Here is a 13,231-nt window from a genome sequence, read left to right as displayed (position 1 = left end):
GAATTCCAAGCAATCCTCCACTTACCACCACAACTGAGCCGAACGTTCCCATTGCTCAGCAGGACAGTTGTTACGTGAATTTTGCCCCATTTTGTGACCTTTGTTGCCACAATTGTTGAGTGGATCACGACAGTTGTTAAGTTAGTAACACAGCTGTTAAGTGAATCTGGCTTCTCCGTTGACTTTAGTTGTCAGAAGGTCGCAAGAGGATCACGTCACACACACACACACACACACACACACACAGAGGACACTGCAAACTTCCTGAGTCAGTTGTCGAGTATCTAAACTTTGATTACGTGACTATGGGGATGTGGCAATGGTTGCAAGTGTGAAAAATGGTCACAAGTCACTTTTTTCAATGCCTTTGAACGGTCACTGAACAGAGAAGAGCAACAAAGATGATTGGGGGACTGGAGGCTAAAACATATAGGGAACGGTTGCTGGAATTGGGCATGTCTAGTTTAATGAAGAGAAGGGCGAGGGGAGACAGGATAGCAGTCTTCCAATATCTCAGGGGCCGCCACAAAGAAGAGGGAGTCAAGCTATTCTCCAAAGTGCTCGAAGGCAGGACAAGAAGCAACGGATGGAAACTGATCAAGGAGAGAAGCAACCTAGAACTAAGGAGAAACTTCCTGACAGTCAGAACAATTAACCAGTGGAACAACCTGCCTCCAGAAGCTGTGAATGCTCCAATATTGGAAGTTTTTAAGAAGAGACTGGACAGCCATTTGTCCAAAATGATATAGGGCTTCCTGCCTGAGCAGGGGGTTGGACTAGATGACCTCCAAGGTCCCTTCCAATTTTTATTATTATTATATAAAACTTTTATTCATAAAACATGAAACTCAGTCAACTGAACACTCAAATTGACTGGCACTAATGGTTGGCATGGGTTGCTGCCAGCATCCTAGGTATCAACCAGGTATCTCCTTAAAATGTAAGATGTTCCGAGTAGCACAGTTTTTTGTAGCTTTGCTGGAGTTATTGCAGGAAGCTGCAATTTCTTGATGTATTTTGCAAAGTTTTTGGACATAGTTCCCAGTGCCCCAATGACAATGGATATCACTGTTACACATTTCTATTATTATTATTATTATTATTATTATTATTATTATTATTATTATTATTATTATTATTATTATTATTATTTATTATTATTATTATTATTATTATTATTATTATTATTATTATCATCATCATCATCATCATCATCATCATCTGCTGTAAGTCAAGGACTACCTGTATCCTTTTAATAATAGTGTCAACAAAACTAAGGCTTTTTGCCCTGGTTAGTAATTAGATGGTGATTATCTGAGAAATCCAGGGGGATATACGAGAGAGGAAAGAGTCAAGAAATATGCTGGGGAAAAAGCAAAAATAAACAAATTTTATTAGGCTGCCAAGAAAATGCATCCAAATATACTATGTATCTCATCTGGTCTCATGAATGACCCAACAATAACTTGGCTTATTATAAAGAAATCTATAACAATTGAGTCTCAGGGAAATTCATACCCCAGAACATTTTTCATTTATTTTATAACAAGCATCCTAAAGGTCTTTAAACCCAACTGAAATGCATGAAATATATCTGCCAGATGAGCCTCAATTCCCCAATGCTCTGTCTCCAGCTGCTTTTATTTATTTCAAATGAAAGGGAGCATATTAAGATTTGTTCTACCTCCACACAACACGGCTGGTGACCACTTATCTATTAATAAATCAATAAAGAACTAGGATTGTCAGAGGATGTTTTAACATGTTTTCCTTAACGTGCTCTCAATGAGACAGAACTGGTGCATAAGGCAGAAAACTCTGCAGGAGGGAACAATTGGATTACCAAGATACTAGCATGTTTTATTGGAGAAAAACATGTACCGGAAAATTTAACAGTCCCAAAGTTTTGCATGATTGCGGTTTTGGCTTCATAAGCAAAGCATATTAAAACACCAAGATAATATCCAATCCCTGGGATATCCCACAGGTGCTTTTTCACAAGGCAACTGGACTTTGTTTTTTTCTTTGAAGATGTTTCACTTCTCATCCAAGAAGCCTCTTCAGCTCTGACTGGATGGTGGGGAATGGAAGGATTTATACTCCTTGCAGACAGCTGGTCATTTGCATTCTTTTAGAGCCGTTGAGACCCCCTGGAGATTTATCTGTGTCTTCAGGGACACCTGAGTAGTGCAAATGGGTTTTGGAGCCTTCCTGGAACTGCTGAAAGGACTGTGTTGTAGACTGGAGATAGATGATGTCGTTATTCCTTCTCCTCTATTGAGAGGGCTGTTCAGTTTTGACATATAGGGCTTCCTTGACCCTTGTTTCAAACCAGCGGTCCTCTCTGTCCAAAATGTAGATTTTTGACCAGCTGTCTGCAAGGAGTATAAAACCTTCCATTCCCTGCCATCCAGTCAGAGCTGAAGAAGCTTCTTGGATGAGAAGAAAAAAGAAAGTCCAGTGAAAAAGTCCCTTTGGAATAACTATCACCTGGGTGACTCAGAATCTCCGTAGACAATCCCTGGGATAGGACTGCAATATTTAAAATGACTGTGCATACCGAATGTGTAAACCAGGGGTCTTCAAACTTGGCCCTTTTATGACTTATGGACTTCAACTCCCAGAATTCAGCAATCCCAGAACAATAAACCCCCGAAATAGAATTCAGAAAAGGGGTATCCATGGTCTGTTTCCGAGAAAATTGAGCATGACAAGACATGGCACATTCCAAAGATTGAATTGCTCGCAAAGTTATATCTTTCCTCACTAAACTAGGCAAGTGATTCTGGAAGATATCTACCCCCTCTTTCTCCTTGTGCTTTTTTCATTCAAAATTCATCTTTGGGGGGATGGATCAACAACCATGGATGCTGAGAGTTGCACGGATCTTGGAGTTTCATACTGGGGACACTCATTTGGTCATTCCTAATTTTAAAAGCAAAAGATCTGAAATACCTTAAATAGGCATAGCCTTTTGCAGCCTCCAGATATGAGAGATCTTGCATACCAAAAACTTTTCTGGGCAAAGAAAGATGTAAAAGTTATTTTAAATTTAAATGTAATTAAATTTGAATACAATTAAGTAAATAACACTTCCCTCTTCTCATCCCTTAAAATGACCACAGAAAAGGAGTTTAAAAGCATGCCAGGGGCCAGCCAGGTACTCTTGTTGGTAGAAGTTATCTGATGCTTCTGTTTTCTTTGTACCTGGTCATCTTCTCACAAAACTTTACTTTGATAGCCAGGGCTTTTTTTCTCATAGAACGCTCAGAATGGAGTTCCGGCACCTTTTTTGGATAGAACCTTGTAGGGTAGGCAATGCGGGTTGTATGACATGTGTGAGTTCCGGCACCTTTTTCTTTTACAAAAAAAGCACTGTTGATAGCAAAGTAAAGTTTACTTGGATAGCAAAGTATTCCATAGTTGGAATGACAAAAGATTCAGGCTCCAGGTTGCTGTTTAAAATCCAATACTGGCCAAATCAGTAGAACATTTTTCATCAAGCTGACCTCTTGTCAAGGCATCGAAGTCTATAAATGGTGGCTTGAAATCTCCATCACACTTCTTGATCAAACCCTTCAAAGATTTTACTAAGAGGAAAGCCCCTCTTTCTTCGTTTCACATTAGCTCATGCAAAAAGGGAGACTAGCTTATTAACATTAGGTGCGCTACTTCCCTGGCTCCTTGGCTTGAATGAGTTGTAAAAAAAAAATGTAAAAACAACAACAACTTTGTGTGACTTTGAGAAATAGAACTTGGGTTTTAGAGGGGACTAATTCAAGAGCATAGCCAGAAGTGATCTGTTCTGAAATAAACCATCAATCAATTAAACTGCTACCAGCAACAGTGATTTGGCGCATTTCCCAAGCCGCACTTAATTAAATTTTTGATCCAGAAGATCCATGGATAGAATTAGTGATAGGGCTCATTATCATTCAGAACTTATCCTTCCATTTAGTTGAGCTAAGAATGCGTTGGAAGCCATACATGAGTAGAAGGTTGGATTGAGATGGATTCATCCATCTCTCAAGAGTGAAGTGGAATCCATCAGTCAATAAACATCATGGTTCCTCAACTGAGAAATCATAGGATGAGGATTTTCTTATGCATGGCTTTTAAACATACATAATTATGTTTATGTTTATCTGAGGGAACACCTGCTGCCGGCATCAATTTCCCATCGTCCTGTGTGCTCCCAAAGGGAGGGCCTTCTTAGGATACTGCCGGTGAAGGATTGCCGGCAGGTGACTCCAAGAGAGAGGGCCTTCTCTGTGGGTGCGCCTGCCCTCTGGAACCAGCTTCCGATGGAACTTAGGACTGCCTCCGACCTCCACTCATTCCGCTGGGACCTGAAACCTTGGCTCTTTGAGCTGTCGGGCCTAGACTGACGGGTTTTTAATTGGTTTTAAATGTTTTTTAACTTTTAAATTCTGGGCTTTCAATTTAATTAATTGTTTTAACTTTTTCTAATTTTTGTATGTTATGATGTTATGATTTTAACTGCCCTGTAAACCGCCCTGAGTCCTACGGGAATTGGGCGGTATATAAGTGAAATAAATAAATTATTATTATTATTATTATTATTATTAATAATAATAATAATAATAATAATAATAATAATAATAATAATAATAATAATAATAATAATAATAATAATAATAAAAGAAATATGGGACCTCCATCTCCAGAAATAGTATATAAGGCCAATCAAGCTGCTTCTTGAGGTGAAGACAAAGCTCTCCTTCCTTGTTCCTTGGAAGCTGAGTCTTATTTCATCGCTGATGTCAAGAATGCTTAGTAAATTTAGGGCATCCACAGCGCTCTGCTGTACCAACACCTCTACACCACTTGCTATTCCCCAGCTTTTACTACATGAAGTGGCTCCTTGCCTCTTCCACAAGGAAGGGTCTGTCTCTCTTAAGTACCATGTGCTGGGATTTCCTCAGAGTATTCCTCCAAGTATGGGACAAATGAGAAAGACCTCTTGCTGGCTTCAGCTGGAAACAGAATGCTGGGTTATCTTCAGCAGGAATTTTCCTGTGTTCTCAAGACACCATGTTTCTCAATCATGGCAACTTTAAGATATGTGGACTTCAACTCCCAGAATTTCCCAGCCAGCACGGGGAACCCCCAGCCATCTGGGAGCTGAAGGTCACACATCTTTATGTTGCCAAGTTTGAGAAACACTGCTATAGAGGGAATAGTTTCCAGCACTGGGATAGTCATTACTAACCGAGCCAAGTTCTGTCTATTTTGTCCCTACCATCTGTCATTTAAGTTCTTCCTAAGTAGAATCATGTGAGAACTTGGTGGAAATAGGACAAATGACTCCCTTTTTCCTGGATTACAATACAGTCTGCAGTGCCTTTTTTTCTTCCTTTTTAAATCCTTCTAAACAGCTTTGAACCACTACCAGCAGAACAAGTTCACAACTATTTACAGTCTAAGGGTTCTTTCACAAACAATTTCCTGTGTGAAAGTCAGCACATCTCTACTCAAGTGTAAAGTTGGATGAAGTTGGGTCATTCAAATGTTTACTTTGACCCACTCAAGTGTGTTTATAAATAATTTGTAAATCGTATATGTCTAATATAGCCTAAGGGCACCAAAAGAAGACAGTCGTAAATTTAACATTATCTTCTCTCTCTCTCTCTCTCTCTCTCTCTCTCTCTCTCTCTCACACACACACACACACACACACACACACACACACACACACAACCAGTACCACAGAATAATAAATAGAGGAAAAATGTACAAGCCCAGACTCAACTCCTATGCAATACAGGTAGTTCTCAACTTACAACCATTCATTTAGTGACTGTTTGAAGTTATAACAGCACTGAAAAAAGTGGTACCGTTTTTTTCACACTTACAACAGTTGCAGCATCACCATGGTCACTTGATCAAAATTCAAATGCTGGGCAACTGGTTCATATTTATGACAATTGCAATGTACCAGGGTTATGCGATCATTTTTTGTGACCTTCTGACAAGCAAAGTCAATGGGGAAGCCGAATTCATTTAACAAACATGTTGCTAACTTAACAACTACAGTGAACAACTACACTCAACAACTCTGGCAAGGTCATAAACTGGGGCAAAATTCATTTAACAACTGTCTCGCTTAGCAACAGAAATTTTGCTCTCAGTTGTGGTCATAAGTTGAGGACTACCTGCACCTAGTACTCCCATAGTATCAACCTAGGGCCAGGGGTAGGCAACCTTGGCTCTTTTATGACTCGTGGACTTCAACTCCCAGAATTCCTGAACCGGCCTTGCTGAGGGGAAAGGGAGAGGTTTCCAAGCTGAGCCATGCTGGCTTAGGAATTCTGGGAGTTGAAGTCCACGAGTCATAAAAGAGCCAAGGTTGCCTACGCCTGGCTATTTTTCAATCAATCAATCAATCAATCAATCAATCAATCAATCAATCAATCAATTCTGCTTTCTTGTAATTAATGTAGGGCATAGTTGTGTATGTTTGTGTGTGCTCAGGCTAATTTGTTTACACTCTATGGCTTTCAGAAGCCACACTCCAGAAAAAAGTGCAGAGACATGACAAAAACAATAACTATTGATTTAAATCAGTGGCTAAAAAAAGTACTGTGTTGCCTTAAAATTGGCCATTTATAAAATTAATTGGTTCGTTATTCTGCATATACCAATCATTCTGTTTCACAATTACAAAGAAGAGAGAGGGGAGGGAGGGAGAGGGGGAGCTTCATCTAGGTGCTGAAAAGTTAAATATGTACTCTTTAAAAAATAACAACACTGTTGTTTTTTATAGCGTACAGCAGTATTTTTCAACCATGGCAACTTTAAAATGTGTGTACTTCAACTACCAGAATTCCCCAGCCAGCATGTAAACTGCACTCTGGAAAATCTCTCACAGCTTCTGAAAGCATGTTCACATTTTAAGTTGATAAAGTTAAGAAATACTGTTTTAAAGTATGCCTTTCTTATCTCATTGAAAAAGACCTGCTTCACCAGGATAAGTAACTTTGTTATCTGATTTCACCCTCAATGGCTATACTTCTCTCTCTGGTTGAGTGCAAACTAAGATCTCTTACATCTAAGCCAACATGTAAGGTGAGGATGAGAGAGAAGCATAACCATGATGGGTGAAATGCATACTTTAGAACATCGTTTCTCAAGCTTATCAACCTCAGGAGGGGTGAATTTCAACTTCCTGAATTTCCCAGCCAGGATGCTGGGAGATTTATGTCCACAAAAGTTGCCACGGTTGAGAAACATTGGCTTAGAACAGGGTTCTTCAAACTTGGCCCTTTTATGACTTGTGGACTTCAACTCCCAGAATTCCTCAGCCAGGCTTAGAATATCAACATTCTCACCTCACAGGTTATTGCTTCTTGCTCTCTCCAAAATAAAGTTATACGGCACTGTCTTTTCAAAATGAAGCATTTTGAGCCCTTCTAACTTTGATACAAAAAATTACTGTGTGATCTTGTGTACTGGTGTGATGATCTACAAGGCCTACATATTCTCTACTGAGAACAGCAATAACCCAGCTGCAGACTGCGCTCTAAAGGCGAAAAACAAATTCAAATTCAATTCACTGGGACTATTTCGCTGAATTTTCCCCCGTGAAAAACAAATGGAAACAAGGGCAAGAATATAAGTAGTCCTCGGCTTATAACAGTTTGCTTAGTGACTCTTCGAAGTTACAGTGATACTGGAAAAAGTGATTTATGACTGTTTTTCACACTTATGACCGTTGCAGCATCCCCAGGGTCACGTGATCAAAATTGGGAGGCTTGGCAACCAGTTCATATTTATACCGGATGCAGTATTCCGGGGTCACCTTTTGCAACCTTCTGACAAGCAAAATCCATGGGGAAGCCAGATTCACTTAACAGCCATGTGACTAACTTAACAACTGCAGTGGTTCAACTCAACAACTGTGGCAAGAAAAGTGGTAAAACGGGACGAAATTCGCTTAACCAATGTCTTGTTTAGCAACAGACATGTTGAGCTCAATTGTCTACCTGTACTAAAACTCAAATACTTTGGCCACCTAATGAGAAGGAAGGACTCATTGGAGAAGAGCCTAATGCTGGGAAAGATTGAGGGCAATAGAAGAAGGGGACGACAGAGAATGAGGTGGCTGGATGGAGTCATTGAAGCAGTGGGTGTGAGCCTAAATGGCCTCCAGAAGATGGTAGAGGACAGGAAGGCCTGGAGGAACATTGTCCATAGGGTCGCGATGGGTCGGACACGACTTCGCAACTAACAACAACAACTGTTTTTGAAACCTTGGAAATCTTCAGTCCAAATGCAGAATATTGTGTTATATAGGACCAACAACGTCACTTACTGCCTTTTGTACAATACGTGCACTCATTTTTTTTCAACCAGCTGGTTTTTTTCTTGGTAGGAAAAAAATAATAATCAAGCTATTCTCTGATCTGGCAACTGAGCTGCCCAATGCACAATTCAACAAACAGACTGACTGCATCAATGAACGATGCTTCAAGTGGCTGAACAGCAAGCAGAAATCCAGATGTTTCTCCTTTGGCTAACTCTGCATCTGCACCCTGAATCATTTCAGCCTTCACTTTTTGTTCATCCCATATAGTTGTTAAACTCTGTTTTGGACACAAACTGACCCTCCCCCTGCCAATCACTGACAAGCCTTCTGCGCAACCTTTGCATTTCGATTTCAGCTGTTTTGTTCACAAGCTTGGCTGCCAATGGAAACCAAGACATCTGACCATCTCTCTGGATGGATGTTACTGCTTGATGCCCGAGGCAGCGGGTAAAGAGCAAGCTTTGTTCCTGATTCCCTCCAACAATGGTGAAGAGCCGAGTAAAAGCAGAGAAAAGGGACGCAGTGGCTATGGAGTCAGAGATCTGATTCATTTGGACTGGAAACTGAAGGCAAGCCACACAGAGGCCAAAAGGTCTTCAGCTTGCCAATAGTCACATAGTCTATTTCTCCCCAGATAATAAACAGAAATCAAAATCTGCATGATTTTTTTTAAAAAAGTGGTTTCTGGTTGGGACAGTCAGTATCAAAGCCAAGGGTAAACAACCCTGCTGCTGTTTTAGTCATTCCACGGCACTAATAAATTTTGCAAAGAAGGGAAAGAAAAGTGTAAAAGGAACAGAAATTGGGAGGTTTCGTGGAATAAGCCCCCCTCTAAAAGTGGAATCAATAAATTAAATAGGATAGAAGGCAGAAGCCGATGAACAACAATTTAGACCAGCAGTCCCCAACCTTTCTGGTTCTGTGGACTGGTGGTGGTGGCGGGCGGGGGAAAGGGATGGCTTTGTGTCTGCACCCATCACTTGCACAAATGGAGCTTCGCCTGCTTGCATGTTTGCCCCGCCCCCCTCCGTGAGATCCAATTCCCAATGGGTTGCAGCCCAGTACCGGGCCACAGACCAGGGCTTGAGGACCCTGATTTAGACAACTAGCTGTATTCATAAAAATGTTAAATCCATCCTCTGAAACCAGAACTCAACTGGATTTTAAAATTAAGATACACATTTTCCTTGAAATGCATTGTAAAAAAAGAAATCTCAAAAACTTCAGAAGTAATAATAACTGCTTCGGATTATATCCTTGTGAGCAAGATGAATGCCATCCTTCTCATTAACAAAACATTCTATGGAGATGAGTAAGATGTGGGAGGTGGCCATTGGAACTTCAAAACTGGGTTGTAAGTAACTCTGGGGAGGTCTGTGTAACTTCGAATGGACACTAAGCAATTGGGCATAAGTCAAGGACAACCTGTATAAGCCAGATGTTGATGACATGCTTTTCTAACAGAGATCCAAGTAGGCTGATTTGCAACTTCACCCAAGCCAGTATTCAGAGTTAGCTCTGGAAAGCTCAGTGGTTTCCCCAACCTATGTAAAGTCATAATGGGGTGCATGAAGGACAACTATGCTTCTCATCACTTTTTTTGAAAGCAACATTTTCTAACTCAGCATGGTTTTGGGGATAACTGATATCATAGATAGTTAACATCGATTTTGATAAGATGGTACAGCTCTGAACTGGCATTGGAAAATCAACAAAAACCAAGCTGAACTGAAATATGAAGCCAAATCTTCCATCGGGGCCACTGAAAAAAACAAACAAACAAGATATGACTCATTTATTTATTAACCCAACATCTACTCGGTCCAAGCCTCGTTCCTCAGCTAAGCCTACAAATGAAGTGACTTTCTCCAAAACATACAAATGTAATAAACATCGTGAAATGCTTGCTTAAACATGCACTTGCATATTTATGAAGAAAGATGAGCAGGAAGAAATGTTTGGCAGGTCCAGAAATACACGTGGGAATATCTCATGGACGCGAGAAAATTATCCTATCACAAATTAAATGCCCAATGGAACCTTTCAAAGTCTCTTGCCTTGGGCATAATGGAATTTGTTCTGATAGTCCAGGCTGTCAGGCGATACGCCAGGATATAACTTATTGATGATCTGCTCTTCAGTAAGAAAGACTCCAGAATTCACCATGTCCTTTTCTTCTAAAATAATGGGAATTTTTTTTTGTTCCTTTATCTTTCCTCTTGGTTTTTCATAAGGTAAAGGTAAAGGTTCCCCCACACATGCGTGCTAGTCGTTTCCAACTCTAGGGGCCGGTGCTCATCTCCGTTTCAAAGCCGAAGAGCCAGCGCTTGTCCGAGGACGTCTCCGTGGTCATGTGGCCGGCATGACTAGACACCAAAGGCACACAGAACGCTGTTACCTTCCCACCGTAGTGGGGACTATTTTTCTACTTGCATTTTTACGTGCTTTCGAACTGCTAGGTTGGCAGAAGCTGGAACGAGTAACAGGCGCTCAGTCTGTTATGCGGCACTCGGGATTCGACCCACCAAACTGCCGATCTTCTGATCGACAAGCTCAGTGTCCTAACCCACTGAGCCACCGCATCCCTCTGGTTTTTCATACTGTCCTCCTTATTTTAGTGGTACATGTGAGTGACCTTAGGACCACGGTCTCTAACCTTTCCAGCTTTGCAGACCGGTCCGGGTGGTGGTGGTGGAGGGAGAGGGGATAGTTTTGTATGAGCGGCAGGGGAGCACTCACGCAAAGGGAGCTGCACGCATGTTTGTCTATCCACTGCATGTACAACTGAAGCTCCAAGAGCATGTGTGCTCACTTGCCACTTCTGTGGCCCAGTTCCGTGGCCTGGTAATAGGTTGCGGCCTGGGGCTTGGGGAACCCCTGCCTTGGGAGACAGGAGGAAGAGCTACAGATTAGGTAATACCAGTGTGTAAAAGTCAGCCCACCAAAGGAAGGAAGATGTAGGAGATGTTTCAGAAGGACCCTCCCTTCCAGAGAGTAAAAGGAAAGGAGGTGAAAAACACTTTCAGTCTTGCCAGAGTCTGTTAATGTAACCTTCCAACAAAGATAAGTTTTTATTCCTGGTTGTGCTTTGGATCTGGACTACAGGTAGTCCTTGACTTATAATCACAATTGGGAACAGAATGTCCATTTTTAAGCAAGGTGGTTTTTAAATGAGTCATTTTATGATCTTTTTGCCATGGTTAGTAAGCAAATCTCTGCAGATGTTCAGTGAATCATGAAGTGGTTAAGTAAATCTGGCTGTTAAGCCTGATTGGCACTTTCACCTCTATTCCGCTTCGCTTGCAGCTTGACAAAGAAAAGGGGGGAGGAATGCAAGGGTGGGGGACAGTTGCAACTGAGCATCATCTGTTCCCATAAGAGAGTGCCCAACCCAAGGACACATCAAGCAAATGGACTAGCGTGCATCACTGGTGTCCCAGAACAAAACGAACAGAAGTGATTAGTGAACGTAATGGATTGTGGGTGGCACACAGGGATAGGGGGGAATTAACTATGCTAGCTTTTGTGTGGGAAACCCAGAGCTGGTTTTGCTTCGTCTGTGCCAACATGGTTTATTCAGTAAAGTTTATACTCTTGGTAAAATTATGTCCCACGAGGTTTTTTTTCCTGGATCCGCCAACTGGACAGTTGACACTGGCTTCCCACTTTGCTTGTTAGAAGCTGGCTGGGAAGATTGGCAATCACAAGACCCTGGGATGCTGCACCTGTCGAAAATTCATGCTGGTGATTAAGCGCCCAAATTTTAATCATGCGACTGTGGGGATGCTCCAATAGTTGTAAGTGCGAGGACCCAGCTGCAAGTCACATTTTTCAATGTCCTTGTAACTTCGGTCTCTAAATGAATGGATGTAAGCTGAGGACTACCTGCATGGCTAACACCTTCACATTTTCCCTAATTACTACAAATAAAGTAATAATCTGCCCAAAATTATTCAGCTTTTTTTAATTCCCCAGACTTTTCTCTGTGCCCTTCTTTGCTCTTGGCAGAAGGTGATGGTTCTGCGCAAGCAGCTTGCAAGCGGGCTTGTATGCGCTGCTCCATTTATGCAGACATCTGCCGCCTGCACAAATGGAGCTTCGTGTGCAAGTGCACGCACCTACTACTGCTTGGGCAAGTAGAGTTGCGTGTGCAAGCGCACTCAACCTCTGGTTATGCAGCCTGGTTCCAAATAGGCCGCAGCCCAGTACCGGGCTACAGCCCGGGGGGCGAGGACCTCTGATATAAATGTGTTAAATAATAAATAAAGCACTCAGTAGAAGGAGAAGAAGCTTGACACTTGACAACAGTCCTTTCAATTAAAGCTTGTTCAAAATTTTGGACGCAGCCTGGAGCCATTCATGATATCCCCAAGTTAAAATTTGTAATGTGACAGACAGTAATTAAATACTTAGGGCAGGGGTCAGCAACCTGAAACAGTGAAAGAGCCACTCGGAACCGCTTCCCTCACAAAAGGAAAAACTGGGAGCCGCAAAAAAATTGTGCGCATGTGTTTACATGCGCGCATGTGCAGAACAGGGTTTGACTGAAGAGTGGAGCCAAGGCGAGATATGCACCTACCCTGCATATTTGAATTGATTGGTTAAACTTTTTTAGTCCCACTTTTTTTTGGGGACTGCACATGGCAGAGGACTGGGAGCCGCAGGAGACGGCTGAAAAAGCCGCATGCGGCTCCAGAGCCGCGGGTTGCAGACCTGTGACTTAGGGAGTAATGATTTAAATTGCACTCAATGATGAAAGTTCGAATATCTTTCTTTTGACTTGATCCCTGTGTTGAAGTGTGGCTTTTGTTACAGAGTCCAAATACGCATGGCTGACCTTGGAGAGAAAAAAGACATTTCCACCATTTTTCAAGCTACAGTGAAAACCTGAATTAATACCTC

Source organism: Vipera berus, assembly GCF_964194415.1.
Source record: "Vipera berus genome assembly, chromosome: 3".
Classification (NCBI taxonomy): domain Eukaryota; kingdom Metazoa; phylum Chordata; class Lepidosauria; order Squamata; family Viperidae; genus Vipera; species Vipera berus.
Note: the sequence above shows the minus strand (reverse complement) of the source record.